Raw genomic sequence first — 14054 nt, 5'->3', positions numbered from 1 at the left:
TTATTCAATTCCTGGCAGATTGGGACACCACAGTACAGCGTGTATCTACTACCCAAAAAAGAAGCAAATTGTGTTGATTTGCAGCAGCATTTAAGGTATTGCTAAATGATAATAACTTGCATGCTTTCTCTTAACTTGCAGCTGCTTATTTCACTTTGAGAATTGTGGCAGATTTATGCCTTGCTAGCTCATTGGCTTTGCATGGCATATGGATGGCTTGCTTTGAATGTTAAGTGAGCTCCAGAGGTTGAAATATGAAAAGTATTTGGATAAGGATGATGAGCCACCAGGAAGTCATAATCCACAGGAGTGATGACGGTGGGCTGCCAAAGGCAAAGCAAGCACTTAATTTAAAAGTAGAGCTATTAAAAGGATCATGCTACACCATATTACTTACAATGCTTTCTATAGGAGTGGTAATAATGGATACAGTGGGTTGGATATGGACCTAGCCATGCTTAAAAGAGCCCCATGGGTATGAATGGGATCAGTTAGTCATGACTAATGAAATCCCATGGATTTTAATGGGACTACCCTATTGTGAGCATGATCAAATCTCAAGCCAAACCAATACATTCCTTCTAATCCTCTTTGGTTAGTTTTTCATCCAGCAGCGTATGAACTGATTATATGTTTTCATTCAGGAATAATGCCTTCTCAAAGAATTCTTGCATATATAACGCAGGTTCTAAAAAAATCCATCATGGATTTACAAATGATTTAATATCGCTGTAGAACAATGCTGAAGTTGTGACTTTCTCCACTCATGTCTTTATTTACTGGGGTATTTTGGACTGTGCTTATTAGACATTTACAGCTTTTAACATCTCTAAATGTTGTGCAAGCTTCCCACTTCTAAGCCTGTATCCACACAATTTGCTAAACTAAAATGTGATTGGATAGTTTATGGTTCAATGTCTTGTATAAAGCCTGGCTGTTGGGTTAACTCAGTAAACAATGGTTAAGTAACCATAAATCATATTGTTAAGGAATGTCCTGCAAACGTTACATCACATCGTGATGGAATGCCCCCTCAGAAGGTCCCCTGGCTCTCTGCAAGAACTACATCATCTTAAGGGCACCGCTGTCCAATGGCTAAACGATCTAGATATTTGGCCATAGGCTTAGCCACTGTAGTAACTGCTCATGCATAACTCAATTCTATTTATAATTTTACTCATTACTTGTATTGCATGTTTTTAAAATAATCTACTGTGCCAATGTTTTATATTTTATACACATTTTATATATTGTTCGGTGAACTTTTATGCAATAATGCTGTATTCTGCTATGCCATATGAAATAAATAAGAGGAAAGGAGAATGCTGAATGACAGAAGGCAAGGTGTGGACTACAAATGCAATAATAGCATGAGAGCCCATTTAATAATGAGGTGGATAGAGTAAGAACCTATTTTATTTAAGTATTTGTTTTTATCCTGTAACTGTAGTTCTGAACGGCTCAGAACAAAAGACGCATCAGTGAAACCAGAGTCAGAGGTGGTGATCACTTTCCTCCCAGGAAATGCATCTTGTGCTTGCATGAGCTTGCTGGTTTGCATCTATTAATTTACTAGGAATGCATTTTGCATATATGATTTTTAAAGCTTGAAACTGGTTGGAATCAGTACAGTTCAAGGATCACTTGGTTTTATCCAAAGTTGCCAGTAGTGGTGGGTGTATATGGGTTAAGATTTTCTGCTAAAGGATCTTCTCCTGATGGTAGTCTAACATCCAAAACAGCCTAAGTGATAGTTTGTTAGTCTTTAGGATGCCCACAAATCCAAAGGTTGTTTGTTTGCTTTGGTTCCAGCCTAATACAACTACTTATGTTAGAAGCCTACACTATAAAGCAGAACGCCCTTGGTTTCATAACAGTGTTTATATCAGCACTTTCAGAGGGAAATAACCTAGAGCAGATAACCTCTAGCTGTCTGCATCATGACTACTGTGAGAGTCCTCTTAGAAAGTCCTTATCAGAATTAGAAACAAAAAACACACAAGGTTTCAAACCAGGTTTCAGTGAACTATGGACCCCACCCTTTTAGTAAAGTTTCTGCTCCTACAGAAATAGCAAATAGTTCATGATGCTCTATGAATGATTCAGCAGCTGTAACAAGGTGGTTCCTGAATAGCCAGCAGCTAAGAAGAAGTCATCGCTAGAACAGTATTTCACTCTCTCCCCCAAGCTAACATCAATGCTCTGCTCTACTGAACATGCAACTCATGGGAGATCAAACGTAAGATGCCACTAAATGTCAGTAATAACTGTGAAGGTGGGACACTGCCTTCAGGTCATACGGTGGGTTTCCTAGAATGGGGATGAAGATTTTCCTGTGAGTGTGTGTTTTCAACTACAACCTTTGACTGTACTGGGTTTTGCATTGCTTTGTGCTGTTCTCCCATGCTTTCTTACTATACCCTTAAAATGTACCGACAAGGGTCGCATGCTGCTAAATATTGACTCTTCTCAGAGGAAAGGACTTAACTTAGTTTAACTTAGTGTCTGATCCAGCACAATGCCCCTATGGCTTTGATCTCCCAAGGAAAAACTGGACAGCACTTAACCGGATTTGTACGAATCATGGCAGGTGCCAATATTGGAAACAAAAATGGGCTAGTCGATAATTCTAACTGTGACTGTGGGAATGTCACACAAACGTTACATCACATTGTGATGGAATGCCCCCTCAGAAGGTCCCCTGGCTCCCTGCAAGAACTACATCATCTTAAGGGCACTGCTGTCCAATGGCTAAACGATCTAGATATTTGGCCATAGGCTTAGCCACTGTAGTAACTGCTCATGCATAACTCAATTCTATTTATAATTTTACTCATTATTTGTATTGCATGTTTTTAAAATAATCTACTGTGCCAATGTTTTATATTTTATACACATTTTATATATCTCTTTGTGAACTTTTATGCAATAATGCTATATTCTGCTATGCCATATGAAATAAATAAAATATTGTTAAGGTTGACTGAACTGGGCCCAGATGACCTTTCTGTTTTTTCCACCAAATGTATGTATGGACAGAGAATGGATGATTTCCCCAAATATGTTCAAGGAAAAGAGAAAGTTTAAGTAGTTTCTCAGTGGTAGAGGTTCCCCTTAGTGGTGACAGAAGCACAGCTACTGAAAATGCTGCATGGGTATTCTCACAATACCTTCCTTTGGGATTCAGCTGAAGTACAGAATGCTAAAAAGGATGCAGACTGCTGTAGAGATGAGTACAGAGTGGAAGAAAAGACATCAGCACATTTCCCTTGACCATCATGTAACTCAAGCAATGGAAGAACACCTACTACAATCCACTGTGATAATTTATCCAATACCCTCTCCTTTGACAAAAAATATAAATCTATTTTTATTATTTATTTATATGATTTATATAGCATCCATCTCACAGAAGTGACCCTGGGCAGCTTTAAGGATTAAAACACACAAACCACCAGACATAACCCCTGGTGCCCAAGGGTAAGCAATGGTCCCACTCACCATCAATAATAACAGAGCTCAACTATCCACCCAACCCAAATGCCTGGGGAAACAGCCAGGTCTTCAACATCTTGTGAAAGGCTAACAGGGTCAGGCCATCCAAATCTCTGGGGAGATGCTGTTCCACAGGGCAGGTGCTACCACCGAGAAGGCACCACTCCAGGGTTCAACCAGATGACATTGTTTGATAAAAGCAACCCAGAGCAATTTAGTTTTCATGAGACAAATGGAAAGCCTACAGGTCAATTTATTTGCCCAACACTAATGGGAAAACAAGGGAAGATTTATTTTATTTATTTATTTATCTAATTTATCCCTGCCCATCTCCTCCCGTCGGAGCCCTCTGGGCGGTTTACAACAATCGATTAAAACCATCACAATAATACAAAAAGTAAAATACAGTAAAAGTAAAAGATAGCTTCCTATCCAGGAAAAATAAACGAATAGGAAAGGGACAGCCTCTGTCCTGACACACACCCACAAACTTTTTGGCCAAGAGAGTCTTTAAGGATGAATATGATTTTTTTGAACAAAGGTAAATAAAAAGATTATTGGAGGAACCATAATCCTTGCAGAGGATGGTTGAACCAAAGAAGGCCTCTCTAGGTAGAAAACCTCCTTTCAGTCAAGTAACATTTTAGTTGGGTTTAGATGGGGTATAGAGCACTGACACTGACCACTGTTCATTATATGCATCGCTTTCATAGTGAAGTTCTAGGGTACAGGATTAATCTGAGGCCACAAGGGCCATTTTCTTTTTTTTTAGGAGTTCAGAACAAGCCTTTGCAGCATTACAGTATATAAGGCTAAGTTCATCAACCTTCACTGGCAGCTCTATGATCTGACATATAATAAGCAATAAGAAAGGAGTAAAGTTCCTAGAAGTGGAGTCCATAACATCTGAATTAGATTAATCAGGGAATAACTCCACAATCAGCAGTTAGGTTCATAAGTAGCAACCATGCTTTAAAATATTCTGGTCAGAGAATGCTTGAATTGAGAGCCTTCAAATTTGAACTTCTGCAATCAGTCCATAAGCTTTCCAGCCTTTCTGTTGCTTCTGGAGAGGAATTTCCTTGAGACAGAAGGGGGAATTAACAGCCATTTGAATCTAATCAGGGCTCACAAAAGCCTCTGCCAGACTGAGTTGTATGAATTCAAGCATAGCCTCTTTTTTTTAAAGATATTTTATCCCACCTTTATTATTTTTATAAATAACTCAAAGTGGGGAACATACCTAATACTCCTTCCTCCTCCTATTTTCCCCACAACAACAACCTGGTGAGGTGAGGTCAGGTGAGTTGAGAGAGGGACTGGCCCAAGGTCACCCAGCCAGCTTTCAGGCCTGAGGTGGGATTAGAACTCTCATACCACACCTGATTGGCTCTTGGGCTGAGAGGGAGGGACTGGCCCAAGGTCACCTAGCCAGCTTTCAGGCCCAAGGTGGGACTAGAACTCACCGTCTCCTGGTTTCTAGTCTGTTGCCTTAACTACTTGACCAAACTGGCTCTCTTCTCTAACATGTGTTGGCTACCACCTACCTGTCTAGCCTATCTCATAGATTTATTGGGAGGATACATTGAGATGATGCCTATTAATGATCTCAATACAGGAATGGTGGGTTACTTATGCAATGAACAAACCTATTATTAAAGAGGAGTTCCTATCTTCAGCTGCTTTAAGGAAGAGGCCAAATCAAGAGGACATTTCTCTGTCTTCTTATGTTATTTTTCAGGGTGGCAGCAAATATATATCCAGAAATCATGTCATTTTTACTGAACTTCATGCTATTCTTTTGAGCCTGTTAACTTGCCACCCATGGTGACTGTTAAGCTGAACATGGTGAGAAGTGGAAAACATTTTGTGGACAGAAGGTGGTACATCATCTATTAGCAACAGTAATTATTAATAGGAACAGCAGAGCCTTTAAGCAGAGAGAATTTAGTCGTTTGCAATTTGGAAGGGTGTGAAATCAATTTCATTTGCTGAAACTCAGCAACTCTTGGAGTTTATACTGAAAATGAGATTTTATTACTTGCTTTAGAAATAAAAATATTTTGGTCTTGTGTTATATATTCATAGCTCTTTCCAGATGTCAAAATGCTGCTCACATCAGACATGTCATTACAAGCCAAATGGATGTACAAAAAATTCTTTGAAAGAGTTCACACAGTTATAATTAACCACTGATGTTTCAGTTGCCATTACATTTTATAGCAAAGAGCTGTATTTAACATAGGTTATGCAGAAAGAATCACATTTCAATGGGGGAATGAAAGTATTGCTCCCACTTAACTCCTTTATTACTGTTTCTCTAGAATAAACTCAGTCATATCCCACTTCTTTTGAAATCAGACATAACATTAGAGAAGTTCATATTGGGGATGTACAGATCATTCTATCTTTAAACCCACTGCAGCTTTCCAAGCACTCTGCTCAGCTAAATTTCTGCATCTTTCTGCTAAATGGCCCAAAATTGACAAGAGTATGTGCATCTACTGTCGTCCACAACCTTCTACAATGTACACATATTTCCTGAATATACCAATTCATTTGCAAATACTGAACCCAAAACATTAATTTGCAAAGTGAAGAATCTGAATTCAAAGTGAATTCAGATCTGTACATTTTAGGCTGCAAAGCACACAATTGATCAGTTTACTTTAAAATGCAAACAAAAACAAATTATCTGGTAATGTCATGAGTGCCGTTGAGCTAAAGTCATCAGCGCAATGGCACACATGACAATGACAAGGAAATAGGTGAAGGGGTACAAGTTAAGTAGCCATCAACCTACAACGACTAACGGCCAACAAACAATAGCCAAATGAATCACGGAGCCACCCAAACCATCAGCGGCAATACAACGGGGATCGCCCAGCTGAAAGCAATCAGCAGAAGAATGGAAACCTGATGATGGGCGATCCCGGAAACCCTCACCCACCGGCAGGGCAACGCATGGGACAAAGGGGGGTGACGTGACCGTGAGCGAGGGGGCGCTGACCGGCGCGGGGTATTTAAACCCCGCACCGGCGCGCTCCTGTCACTCTCAGCTTTTTTCTACCAACGCTGTACCTGCCCTGCAATAAACCAGAGCCTGATTCGCAAACCAGTGTCTGAATGTTATTCAGAGGGAGGCAGCGCATGACATAAAGCTGAGAGTCATAAACTCAGCCTCGCCGAGCCCCACCGGACGACAACGAGCCGCGGGAGGAGTAGACGGCGAGAAGACCAGCAAGATGAGGCCGGAACGGCGCGGGCAAGGAGGGCGAGCCGCGCGGCAAGAGACAGAGGAGAACCGACCAAGGCCAGAGGCACCGCGGACTCCCGGAGCCATGGACGCCCACCCCACCCGACCCGAGCCTCAGCTCCAACCCCAAGGGGAGATGGCGACGGAGGCAACCCGACCGCGGGAGGGAGCAGCACGACTTCCGAAACCAGCGGAGGACCCCGCGCCCCACATCGCACCCCAGCAACGGGCGTGGAGCGACAGCCCCACGGCGCTCAACACGGAGGAGGACGACGGAGACACCCATCAGACGGCGGAGGAAGCGGACCCGCGGCAGAGGGACGATGAACCCCACCGGCAACCCACCCCCGAGGACGCGCCAACGGAACCGGCCCCAGCGGCGGCGCGGGCTGTGGACGAGGAGGCACGAGCTGAACTCGCGGCCATGCGGGCTCAGCTGACGGAACTCCGGACCATGCTCCAGGCGCTTATGCCCCCCGCGCCACCCAACGACGTCCCCGCACAAGCCCACACCCCGAGCGAAGCATCGAACCCACACGGGCCAGCGGAGGGCCAGCAGACGGCACAGGCGGCCGACACCACACCCCGAGAAGCGAGAGGCGGGGCCGCACAAAACGCCCGGGCCTCAGAGGACTTCCCCATCTTCTTCGATGGGACCCCCACAAAACTCTCGTTTTTTGTGACCAACGCTAGGGAGTTCATGGGGAGGCACGGACACTCCTATGACTCCGAGGCCGACAAGATCGCCGCCGTGGCGATCAAACTCCAAGACAGGGCGGCGGACTGGTACGTCCAACTGTACGAGTCCAGCTCCCCCGCCCTCGCCACCTTCCCTGCTTTCATCAAAGAGATGAAAAACTACTTCGAAGACCCCCTAGCCAAAGTACGGGCGAAAAGCGCACTCCAAAGACTTAAACAGGGCACCCGCACGGTCCCTGACTACGCCTTGGAGTTCAAAGCCCTCGCGGGGAAGGTCAGCGACTGGTCCGAGACCACCCTGCTGGAAATCTTCAAAAGGGGGCTCAACCGCGACGTTCTCCAATGGGCCCTCTACCGCGACGACCCAGAAACGTTACACGGGTGGATCCACCTCGCGGGGAAAGCCGAACACGCGCACCGCACCTTCCTCATGACAACCACGGAAGACACAAACGATGCCGGGAAAAAGGTACCCGCACCACACGGGGGGATGGCCGGCCCCATATACCCTAAAAAGAAGTTCAACCGGGAGCCCTGCGGGAGGTGTGGCAAATTAGGGCACAAGACGGCGGATTGCTTCGCCAACCGACCGCCGACCAGCGCGCCCAAGCCCACCCCGAAAATTAGCCCCAAACCACCCAACCCGGGGCCGCCGCCTCACCGCCGAATGACCGTGGCCACAGCGACACCGAAAGAGGGCTGGGACGCTTACTGGGGGGAAGAGGACAATACCGACCCCGACCAGCCGGCGGGAAATGCTCCCCGCCTGCTCTGAGACGCGTGGCGAGGCAGGCGGTGGAACAGCAACGCGGACCACCTCAACGAAACGACAAAAGCTCCGTAATATTGGCAGCAATTCAACTCTCTACCGGCAACGGAGCCACCACGGCCGCGGCACTAGTGGACTCGGGGTGCTCAAAAAACCTCATCCACCCCGACCTAGTCGCCAAACTCGACCTCCGCTGCTTCCCCCTCCCCACGCCGCTGGCATTCCACCAGCTGGACGGCTCTACAGCGGGAGGGAAACCAGCCACGCTACAAACCGAGCCGGTCACCCTGCAAATGGGCACTCACACTGAGCGCACATCGTTCGTAGTCACGCACATCGGACGGCCCATTGCAGTCCTGGGGATGCCATGGCTCGCGACAAACAACCCGCGGATCAACTGGGCGACCCGCACCTTCACATTCGGCGACGGCGAGTATCGAGCACCAGTTCCAGCCGGCAAAAGCAACCCCACGGTAGGACGAGCGGAGGCGACCACACAAGACAACGCCGCTAACACAGCAGACCTACCAGAACAATACGCCGACTTCTCCGAGGTCTTCGGAGAGGCAGAGGCTGACCAACTACCCCCCCACCGCAAGACGGATTGCCGGATCGACCTACTGCCCGACGTCCCCTTACCTCGACCAAAAATCTATTCGATGACCCCGAAGGAGATGGCAACCCTCCGGGAGTTCATCGATAAAAACCTAGACAGGGGATTCATAGAGCCAGCATGCTCACCGGTCGGAGCCCCCGTCTTATTCCGGGAGAAGAAAGACGGGACCCTACGGCTCTGCACCGACTACCGGGGCCTAAACGCGGCTTCCCTGTCCAACAAATACCCCTTACCCCTGGTGAAGGACATGCTCGCCCACCTGTCCACGGGCAAAGTCTTTTCCAAATTGGACCTTCGCGAGGCGTACTATCGCATCCGAATCAGGGAGGGGGACGAATGGAAGACGGCCTTTAACTGCCCCCTAGGCGCTTTCCAGTACAAGGTACTGCCCTTCGGACTCGCGGGGGCCCCTGGGGTGTTCATGCAGCTCATCAATGAGGTACTGCATGAACACCTGTTTAAAGGGGTCCTGGTCTACATCGACGACGTCCTTATTTACACAAAAACACACGAGGAACACGTAACCTTAGTCAGGCAAGTCCTCGACAAGCTCAGAAGGGCGCAGCTCTATGCGAAGCCTACAAAGTGCGAGTTTCACAAAGAGCGCCTAGACTATTTGGGGTATCGAATCTCCGGGGACGGCATCGAAATGGACCCCGCAAAAGTCGAAGCGGTGCTAAACTGGGAGCGGCCCCGCAACAGACGGCAACTACAGAGCTTCCTGGGATTCGCGAATTTCTACAGGTCATTCGCCCGGGGGTTCGCTGAGATAGCCCTCCCCTTAACGGACCTCCTCAAAACCAAAGGGGTGGGGGACACCCGACGCGCCAAGAACCCAGGCACAGTGCTGAATTGGACTCCCGCGTGCCAGACCGCATTCGACAAGCTGAAAGCGCTGTTCACTACGGAGCCAATCCTCGCGCACCCGGACCCAGAACGGCCGTTCGTGGTCCAAGCCGACGCCTCAGACTTCTCCCTGGGAGCCATCCTGCTACAGAAAGACTCCACGGGGCTCCTGAAACCATGCGCCTACCTGTCAAGGAAGTTCTCCGAGACAGAGAGGCGATGGCACGTCTGGGAGAAAGAAGCCTTCGCGGTGAAATCGGCACTAGAGACATGGCGACACCTACTCGAGGGAGCCACCCAACCATTCGAGGTCTGGACGGACCACCGGAACCTCGAGGCCCTACGAACGCCTAGACGCCTTAGCCCAAAACAGGTCCGATGGGCCCAATTCTTCAGCCGCTTTGATTTCCAGCTGAAGTTCATGCCGGGCAAGAAGAACTTCCTGGCCGACGCCCTCTCCCGACTGCCCCAAGACGAAGAGCCCGCCCCAGACACCATTGGGACGGTCCTATCCGCCTCGCAACTGGGGATGGCCGTGACCACCCGAAGCGGCGCACGGAGGCAGCTCAACGCTACGGCGCAGCCGACGGCGGGACAACCGGCGATGGAAAGAAGCCAACCGCAACTACCAGGGGGAATGCGCACGGACCTCGCCGCCGCCCTCAAAACCGACCCCTGGTTCCTGGCGAACCCCGACAAGGTAACGATGGCGCAAGACCTGGCATGGGGGGAAGGCAGAATCTACGTCCCGGACTCGCAACACCAGGCGATCTTGCATAGGTCACACGACGCCAAGCAAGCGGGACACTTTGGGTTCCTCAAGACCCTACACCTAACACGGCGCCAATTCTGGTGGCCCGCGCTCAGGCGAGACGTAAAAACCTACGTGGCGTCCTGCCCAACGTGCGCTAGGGCCAAACGGGCACCAGGCAAACCCGCGGGGCTATTGCAACGGGTGGCAGAACCCTCCCGCCCATGGGAGGAAATCTCTATGGATTTTATAGTGGACCTCCCACCCAGCCAGAAGAAAACGGCCATTTGGGTGGTGAAGGACTACTTCTCAAAGCAGGCCCACTTCATCCCCTGCACGTCGGTCCCATCCTCACAACAGCTAGCCAAACTCTTCCTCATCCACGTGTACAGGCTACACGGATGTCCCGCACGTGTGGTGACCGACAGGGGCACACAGTTCACCTCCAAATTCTGGCGGGCCTTCCTGAAGCTGACGGGGACCCAACAGGCCCTATCTACGGCTTGGCATCCTCAGACGGACGGAGCCACTGAGGTTCTTAATGCCACCTTAGAGCAATTTATACGATCATATACGAACTACCACCAAGACGACTGGGCTGAACTGCTCCCGTTCGCCGAAGTCGCATACAACAACGCTGTCCACACGAGCACGGGGAAAACTCCGTTCGAAGTAGTCTCGGGGCGCGACTTCGTCCCCATACCGGAGCTACCTCAACCCCCGGAACCCCAGGTGGACGCCAGCGACTGGGGACGGAAGATCGCGGAAGCATGGCCAGTAATCACGGCGGCGCTGAAGGAGGCACAGGCTGCTTACAAAGAGCAGGCCGACAAGCACCGGCGCCAACAACCGACGTTCCAGGCGGGGGATATGGCCTATCTATCCACCAAGTTCCTAAAGTCAACCCAACCCTCGAAAAAACTGGGGCCTAAGTACATCGGGCCGTTCTGAGTCACGCAAATAGTGAACCCGGTAGCAATACGCCTGGACCTGCCACACAACCTCCGGAGACTCCACCCGGTGTTCCACACCAGCCTCCTAAAACCGGCAACCACCTCCCGATGGCACCCAAGCACGCCACAGCCCGCACCGCTAATGATCGACGGGCAACACCACTTCGAGATAAGGGACATCCTTGACTCCCGCAAGCAACGAGGAACTCTACACTATCTGGTCAGGTGGAAACACTTCCCCCACCCGGAATGGGTGGCGGCGCACAACGTTAACGCGCCTGACCTGACCAGAGCATTTCACCGGGCATACCCCGACAAACCGCAACCAAGGTCAGCAAAACCAAAACCCCCCCCCCGCAGGCCCCCCCCCCGCCACCCGTGCCCCAAGGGAAAGGGCCCCCCCCAAGCCCGCGACTTGGGTGGACCTTCCCCCCCCCGGGACTCACTCCCCCCGCCCCGGGCCCACGGGGTGGTGACAAACGATCGCCAGCACCCTCCCCCCGCCCCCCGGCCGCGGGGGAGTGGCAAGCAAGTCAACAGGGCAACCTGGGGGCAACGCCCAGGAGACACAACAAAGGCGACGCACTCGAAATAAGAAAAGAAGGGCCCTACCTGGAGCTGAGAAGCACCCGACCAGCCACGCCTCTCGCCTCGCCGAACTGAGCCAAACAAACAGGGTGTGGTTGGAGCATGCGCACGCCAGGTCAGAACCCGAGCATGCGCACCATGGACACACCCTGGGAAGGCACGTGGTAGAGGGAGGAGCAAAGGGAGGGGCGACAACTACTCCGGCGGGAACTTTGAAAAAAAAAAAAAAAAAAAAAATGTGGCGTTTTGACAGCTCCACGGGGAAAACCCAGAAACCCGGGGGAGAACACTATTCGAAAAGGGGGCAGTATGTCATGAGTGCCGTTGAGCTAAAGTCATCAGCGCAATGGCACACATGACAATGACAAGGAAATAGGTGAAGGGGTACAAGTTAAGTAGCCATCAACCTACAACGACTAACGGCCAACAAACAATAGCCAAATGAATCACGGAGCCACCCAAACCATCAGCGGCAATACAACGGGGATCGCCCAGCTGAAAGCAATCAGCAGAAGAATGGAAACCTGATGATGGGCGATCCCGGAAACCCTCACCCACCGGCAGGGCAATGCATGGGACAAAGGGGGGTGACGTGACCGTGAGCGAGGGGGCGCTGACCGGCGCGGGGTATTTAAACCCCGCACCGGCGCGCTCCTGTCACTCTCAGCTTTTTTCTACCAACGCTGTACCTGCCCTGCAATAAACCAGAGCCTGATTCGCAAACCAGTGTCTGAATGTTATTCAGAGGGAGGCAGCGCATGACAGGTAACCTGGGTTCACAGAATTGTTATCATCTACTGAATCCATGCATTGTGGAAAAGAGCTGTAAATATTGGTCATACTGCCTGTCATCCCCTGTCCTGTAGCCTTGCCAGCATTTATCAACCATGACAACTTTAAGATGTGTGGACTTCAACTACCAGAATTCCCCAGCCAGGATGCTAGCTGAGGAATTCTGGGAGTTGAAGTCTACCCATCTTAAAGTTGCCAAGGTTGAGAAACACTGCCTTACACTCATGGTGACATTTGAAAAGTATCCTTTTCATCATTCATTCATTCATTCGATTTGTATGGCCACCCATCTCACCTAAGTGACTCTGGGTGGCTCACAAGAGTTTACCCATTACCCTGATTAAGTGGGCTCAGAGCTTTTAAGAATTCCTCACCAAATGTGTGGGCAGAAAGGTGGTGATAATTTCTCCCCATTTTTCCAGGGCAAGAAGAAATTCTCAAACCATTTCTCAAGGGAAGGACTTTCCCATAGTGGTGACAACAGTGCTGGAGCTGGTGCTAAGCCAGTGCAAAGCCCCTGAAGGGAGCTGGGCATAATTTCTTCCCTTGGGGTGGAGTCAAAGCATGGGAAACCAGGAGGCACAGAGAGATGGAGAGATGAGTATACCATGATGGGTCTGCACCCAGGGTGATCTATATATCCCTCCTATGAACCTAGTAGTCTGTAGCATACACCAGATTTCACAAGAAGTAGAATATGACTCAATTTGTTCCAGAGAAACAGTAATAAAGAAGTTAAGTGGAAACAATGTTTTCCTGACCATAAGGTGGCCAGCAAACAAATCTCCTGGCCACCTCATCACTAAATATGCCCAAAGAGCTGTCCTCCATCTCTTTCAAAGAATCTCTAAACCAATTTCTGTTTCATATAACTGAATGAGAATGGGTAGAAAGACATGCAAGAAAGAGTCTTCCGGGGGAACACTGGTCCACAATGATTCATCAGGTATGACCTACCTGCAGGAGCCAAAGCCTAAAACATTGGTATGCAAATTCACACGACAACATTTCCCAGTGAGTTATAACCCTTTCCATCCTTCTTTGTGCTTTGGGGACCACTGTGCTTATTACAGTAACCTTAACCTTCTGCTGGAAAACATTCATTTTTAGGATGGCCTCCTTTTGATACAGATCTGCTACTATACAAACAAAGCTTCTTTGTTACAAACACCTAATTCCTTTTCTCAGTGCAAACAAGCCCCTTTGATTGATGTAGCCATGCTTCCCACATTACCATATCCTGTCAGAGCTTAAGTAAATTAAAGAAGCAGTTGATTATGTCTCATAGT

This window comes from Candoia aspera, chromosome 10 (genome assembly GCF_035149785.1).
Source record: "Candoia aspera isolate rCanAsp1 chromosome 10, rCanAsp1.hap2, whole genome shotgun sequence".
NCBI classification, from domain to species: domain Eukaryota; kingdom Metazoa; phylum Chordata; class Lepidosauria; order Squamata; family Boidae; genus Candoia; species Candoia aspera.
This window is presented reverse-complemented; position numbering follows the sequence as displayed.